This window comes from Lygodium microphyllum, chromosome 28 (assembly GCF_053477565.2).
Source record: "Lygodium microphyllum isolate KBCC chromosome 28, Lygodium_microphyllum_v1.1.10, whole genome shotgun sequence".
NCBI classification, from domain to species: domain Eukaryota; kingdom Viridiplantae; phylum Streptophyta; class Polypodiopsida; order Schizaeales; family Lygodiaceae; genus Lygodium; species Lygodium microphyllum.
In genome coordinates this window covers 93,247,402-93,254,171 of record NC_141162.1, presented here as the reverse complement: position 1 = coordinate 93,254,171, position 6,770 = coordinate 93,247,402, and the positions used below count along the sequence as shown (strand labels likewise).

Sequence of the window (6,770 nt, the reverse complement as noted above, 5' to 3'; positions counted from 1 at the left end):
CTTACATTTTTATGCAATGTATTGAGTGAGATCAAACTCTAATTCATTATTTTGCAATTTTCTTTTGCAAAATTCTATGATATTCTTATGTATATTTCATGTAAATGATATGATTAAAGTGATACCTTAAAATTGAATCCTTACTTTACGTTGATGTACATATCTATATGTGTTTCGATATCAATGCTTGTATCTCTTTACAAAAGTGTAAACATCTCTTCATGTCATATTAATTTGTATGGTATATTGGTGATTATTGTGGTTGGACCTAACATGCTTACTATTTAGGGCTTACCATGTACTTCTTTACATATATCACCTAGGTTATAATGCTTGAGAGATGAACAAGCATTCTCTCAAAAGAAGTATGTAACAAGAAAAATGAAGAAGAGAATTGGATCACAAATACATATCATTACTTATCTTGAGTGCATATGCATCCAAGTATGAAGAGAGCTTTTAAGGTGAAAGCATCTAGAGTTGTAGATATATCAAAGCATGGAAATGGTAAAATTTTAGCCCTCAAACAAAGGAAGGTTGATTCTCACCTTGTAACAGAGGCATGGTACAACATGTATTCATCCAAAAGCAAATACATATTGCACCCAATGTAACCGTTCAATGAAACATTGCAAATAGTAAGTCTTTGTAGTACATTGAGAATGAGTAATTTCATGATGCCTATGCAACTAATTGTCTTTTATATACAGAAGTATACCCTTTGGATTATTGTGTGGAAAAATATTGAGAGTTTCACAAGTTATTTTAAGTGTTACCACCTTGAAATTGGTAGATTTCTCTAAGGGGCATACATCCAAGTAGCTCATGGAGAATCTTGTATTTTTCTACGACTCCAAGTGCATGTTGCCTAAGGGGGGTGACAATATAGAAACCTTGAGTCTATACACGTACTGAATCTCCATAGCATAGAATGACCAATATATAACAATGACATTTTGCACATGTGTAGCACAAAAATTTCAGCACACATATGCATGTTAAACTCTATGAAGCCAAGCATTGGCTCAAAGAATGTACACTTAAGTTGGTTCATACCAATTGCAGTTTTTGTGCATATGTTCAAGGAATATGAGAGTATGAGATATAGCAAAATCGCATATGTAATAAAAAGTGCATTAATCAAAGAATTATGCAATAAAGGTTCTAGGCAAAATGTAGACATAAAAATTACTCATACTCTTAACATGGTAGAGCATCGAGTCACAATAAGAGACATGGCTTTCAAGTGAAGTTTTACTCTCTTGGTTGACTATTTTCTTACTTTGGGATGGATCAACTAACTTTCCTTCCCAATTGCAAGTACTTTGGCTTTATGCCTAGTGTGTATGTAAATGAAGGATGCTCAAGGTGAATGGTTGTTGTAATGAAGGAGACCTAGGAGAGACAAGGCGAGAAGGGAGAGACTACAAAGAGGAGAGAGAAGGAGAAATAAGAGAGAGAAATACTAGCAAAAGAGAGAGAAAGATAGGAAAAGAGAGAGAAAGGGAAGGGAAGCTATGAAAGCTAGAAGGAAGGGTAAAAGAGACTTGATTATTGATAAGTGATGTCCTAATTGGGTCTCTAAACACCTTAAATACCCCGTCAGTATAACTTGGTATTCCCATGCTAACTCGTGTCCTACTCGTCTATCCCCACTCTTTTACATTACATCCCGACCTCGAAGGTTTTTTCCCTCAAAAACAAAAAAAGAACTAATTGATGCAGCTCAAAAGGGAAGGGGGGTTGCAGAGTACTACTTTGTTTAGCATTACAAAGGAGAATATCGCTATAGGGAAGTACAATCTCATGTGTGTATGATGCACACAACATGTGTAAGTTGATAGCGTATGAGTTTAGCCACCAATTCTTGACAATTAGGGGTTGACAAACAATGGACAACATGCTGTCTAGAACAGGCTTGCTAGAGAAAATTAGTCTTAACTTCCTATGGGCAGCTCTGATTGACACTTGTGACATGTCAAAACAAAGCTCATGAAGCATACTTTCAGTCATATAGGTGCAATTTTGATCAGGGCAAAGTTAGCTAATCCTCAATCAAAATTGCACCCTTGAAGTAGGGAGAGGGATGCACTGGTGAAATTTTGATCGAGCTAGGGCTTTTCCAAAACCATTCCTTTCCCCGGGATCAAATGGATAACCTACTTGATAAGCATCAAGAGTATAAGGGTCATCCATACAAGCATGGTTTTCCATACTACAACCCGGGTCAAAAGGATAATTGTGATCCAATGCATTTGTTGTATCATAGAAGTGATTCATGGTGTCATCTTCAAGCAGTGATGGTGGCACAAGATCCTCATTGACCCATATGGTAGCATGCATCGACTTATCCATAAACTCATTGTTGGGAACCATTGTGCCATGTAAAACAATAGCAAATGAGGCTGCAATCACTGCTACATTTGCTGCATCAACCCCTAGGCATTGCATGTTCATGAGCCCCACATTTGTGGCTACTTCTAGGCATTCAAAGTTAAGGGCCTTGGGCTGATGGGACACCTGCTCATGAAGCTGCAGTGAGATGCTCTCATCACATGGCATCTTTCATGAGAAGCATCATGTTGCTCATAGTAGTGATCAAGTGGCTGATGATATCGAGCACTTTGTTGTTGATAATGATGTTTCTTCCCATGTACATACTCGTATACATTTGCATGATGTTGCCCATGTACATAAGGATGTCTAGATGGTTGTCCAAATATGTGACTAGAGTGTAGCTCATAAGAACATACATAGTCATCAAATGCATGTTGCTGCTCAAAATATGCACAATCATAGTATACATGCTAACCATAAGTAGGCACATGATGCTACCTTTGCATATCTAAACCATGTCCGTGGTCATGGTACTCATAATTTCCATGAGAATAACCATGTTGCTACTCATAATCATATTAATCGGTCCTTTTAATTATAGCCATTTGAGTAACTTGAGTCATAAGGATTGCAAGTTTGTCATTGATTACCTTGGCTTGCATGTTGATGATTGAGAGGGTTGAGACCACTCGGTCCATCTTAGACATGAATTGATTGTGTTGCTCAATTAGTTGATTCTGCTCATAGCTTGGAGAGCTTCTTGTTGCCATAGAGTAGGAGTCAATGCATTCATTTGGGGACGCAAAGAGTGAGAAAAGGAACTAGAACTAAGAGCCACGACTTATTTGTTTTTGTAGATACTATTGTCTCTTTGTTGGTGCATTTTATCCATAAATTTATTATGTCTTTCTACATCCCTTGCATCAAGCCACCTTGAAATATGGAGTAAAGCTCTACATTCTTGGTCACTAATCTTTGTTTTATCATTGTCCACTTGTTCCTCCGGTCTATCGAAGCAAAGCCAGCCTCAAGCATAGTAGCATTCGCAGACTTGGATGGCTCCACCTCATAAAGTATTACACTAAAGTTAGTGCATGTCCCTTGGCCTTTTACTTTTCCACCAGAAGTGCCTTTTGCAACTACAACAGCCATGAAACTCTTATCTCCAATAGTTGAATGGAGATATTCAACTGCCTCTTGTCCATGGTCTTCTTCTAGCTCAGGTACTTTGATATAAGCAAGGCTACATAGTAAAGCAAGCCATGGAGAACTAGAGATAGATGGATCTAAAGGCCTTAATTTGGAAAATGAAACCAGTTCCTAATTTCCATAATCTATGTAAAAGACTTCAGAGTCCTTTTCGTGATTGTTGTGGCAAAGTTACAACCATCACCCGGTTCCAAGACCCATCCACTAAAAATTGTGCCATAACAACATCACCCTTTTTTGGTTGGAAATTTACTAGTGCGTGCGAGTTTTCATTCACTTTGAAAGCTTTCAACTGCATTTGGATACTCGAGACATGTGCATCACTTGCTAAGTGAGCATAAACCTTACCACCTCTAAGTACTTCTATCATGCATACCTTGAGAACTTCCTACTTAGAGTTGTTAGCATCAGACAAACTAGAAGTATCTACTTCTTGTTGTCCTTCAACATAGTTTTCCCATACCTTTATCATCCATTTTTTAGCACTTTGCTCAGGCTAAACCAATAAGTGACCTTTTGTAGTTCTATTAGCTGAAAATAGAGGATGAAGCTTTGTTAGCCTAGCCTCCAGAAGAAAGATAGCCACATTTGTTTTGGACTCCCATAAGGTGTCCAAAAATGTGCCCGTTCTGTCAACTGCCTCTACCTCAATCTCTACATCCCTCTGTAGTGTTTTGTGCCTCATAAAATTTATCGCATCATCTGCATATGGTTCCCCATGACCCGCGCATGTTACCCTAGACAAAGAGAATGCAATGGCACAAGTTTCTTTTGGTACAAATAGTTTGTAGCGGTGCCCACTAAGCACATATTCCACTACAGCAGAAAGCCTCTTTGCTCTCTGAAGGAAGGATAAAAGTTGCTTGGCTTTCTGTATCATAGCTTGAGCTTTCTAGTTTGCATTATGATCCCCTGGCCTAGACATTGGCAGAGTTAAATCATTCGTGTGCGTTACTGGAGGTTCTCAATTGAGTGTACACCTTTCTTTCCCTTCATAGCCCTTGATCTAGCTACAAGGAAGGCATCATAGTAATTAGACCGGTCTTCAAAATCATGGTGCCTGATAGCCATGGAAAGTCCTCTTGCTACCACCATTTCTAGAACATTGATGCCATCCAACTATCCTTGAATGGGAATACTAAGAGCTATACCATCAAACTCCCACTTGACTGAGGATGCCAAAAATAAAGTCCCAAAGTCCATCACTCATGATTCAATTGCAACTGGATTAATGCTTGGTACAAGCCCATCTATTGTAGTTACTTTGTGAGAATACTCCAATGCTACATTAACCTCTTGTTCTATGAGTCGATTTCGTAAAAATTCACAAGCCTCTCTCGAATAGGAGTAGGTTTTATCTGAAGCTTTGGATCTCCCATTTTGGAAGAACATATGCTTGACAAGTTCACTCTACGCTTAGCTATAGAACTGCCAAAAGGAGTGGCATCATCCGCAACCACAATACAGTCTCCATTAATAACCTCAATGACCTTTCCTTTAAAATTATCATCATGAATAACAATAGAGTTAGAAGGAGGTGGCACATAATTTGTAGCAGCAAATCTTTGTGCTAACATCAACTCTACAAATTCTGACTCACCATTTGTAAGTGTCACAACCTTTGTGCTGGCCTTGCTAGGAGGATGTATGACAAAGAGCAGTGGCGGCTAGGTGCAGAGAGGCCCATGGGCATCCCTAGAACTATCCGATTTGAGAGGCATATTGATGGACTCGGCTTGTTGCATATTGATGGTCATAACATGCCTAAAATGATGGATGGTCCAATTTTACCTCACCTAGACACAATGGATGTTTGGGGTCTGCTGCCCTTGGACAGGGAAAATATGCCTTGCCAAATGGGAAGACCTAGTATGTTGCATTTGGATGAGCCATGGAGGATGGGTGGCTCTGTTGTGCCACACCCACATGGCAATCATGCTTCATAGAGAATGGAAGGTCTTGGTTTATTGCACCCTAAAGGTGCTGGCATTTTATGCCCCCAAGGCCCATGTATATTGCACCCTGAAGGGGTTCACTTGATCCATATACACATACCCGAATTCTCTATTGATTGATGGCACAACATAATCAACCTTGAAGGTAACTTCCTTTCCAATACACTTTTTCCTTAGAAACTTGCGACTTTCCCAAGCAATCGGTTCATCTCTATGACCATGCCAAGCCAATTTAGGGGCAATCAAAGAAGACAAGGTTATGGTCTTCTTTGGGGGGGGGGGGCTAGATCTTGCCCATGATCAACAGAGAGTCTCCCGAAGGGATGCCCTTGACCATGCCTTTGATCCATTGAGTCACCATGCCTAAGGCTAGAGCTGATGATGATGACGACGACGTTGATGATGGTGATGAGAGAGATAGTGAGAGGGAAAGAGAGAAACTCTGAAACAGAGGAGGATGAAAGGAATAGCGGAGCAAGAAAAAAGGCTAAGGCAAAAGCAAAACCTATAGAGAACACACAAGAAAGAGAAGAAAAATAGGACAAACAAAGCAGATTGAGCCAAGATTTGAGTGTGAAGGGGAGAACATAGAGAGAGAGAGAGAGAGAGAGAGAGAGAGAGAGAGAGAGAGAGAAAGAGAAAGAGAAATGAAGAAGAAAACTTTCCTTTGAGGAGCAAACTGTAGTCAAAACTCTCTCTAAGTCATGTGGCTCCTATGAGATTTTCAAGAAAGAGGAATGTGGGGTGGTGGAGCAATGATTGGCTCTCACGGTGCCATCCTCTTTAGAAAAGCCACAAGTTGACAAACCTAACCTCATCTCCTTCACACCCATTGAAGTAGGTGGCATGTAGTACTGGCTTCTCTTGGATATGCTACAATGCTTGGAATTGAAGGAAGAAGAGTTTTTCTTTGTCCTTGTGAGGGATTCGATGGAAGACCTCATCAATTATGATTATGTGGATGTGCATCAAATGATAAAAAAGGCTAGAAGATATGATGTCACAAGCTTAGATATAATGAGTGCCATCATAGTAGCATAAGAGTGGATTTTCTTGGTTGAAGAGGATTACCTTGTGCCAGATACTGAGTTTGAAGTGTTGTATCATGATTTATTCAGACCAAGGCTAGAGGTATCTCGTTGACACATGAGGAAACAAAGATATAATATGATCTAGAATAGGTGAGAGTTCTAACTATTATACATTTTTACACAAAAAAACTTGACCGTAGAGTGCATCAAGTTCCCTAGAGTCCATCGTAAAATCTTT

The 6,770-nt window shown here is 39.5% G+C and overlaps 1 pseudogene; it reads right to left on the bottom strand.

Moving 5' to 3' along the window:
• Window positions 1–3,246: 3,246 nt before the first annotated feature.
• Window positions 3,247–5,123, bottom strand: LOC148011759 (ribonuclease TUDOR 1 pseudogene; annotated as a pseudogene).
• Between the last annotated feature and the right edge of the window lie 1,647 nt (window positions 5,124–6,770).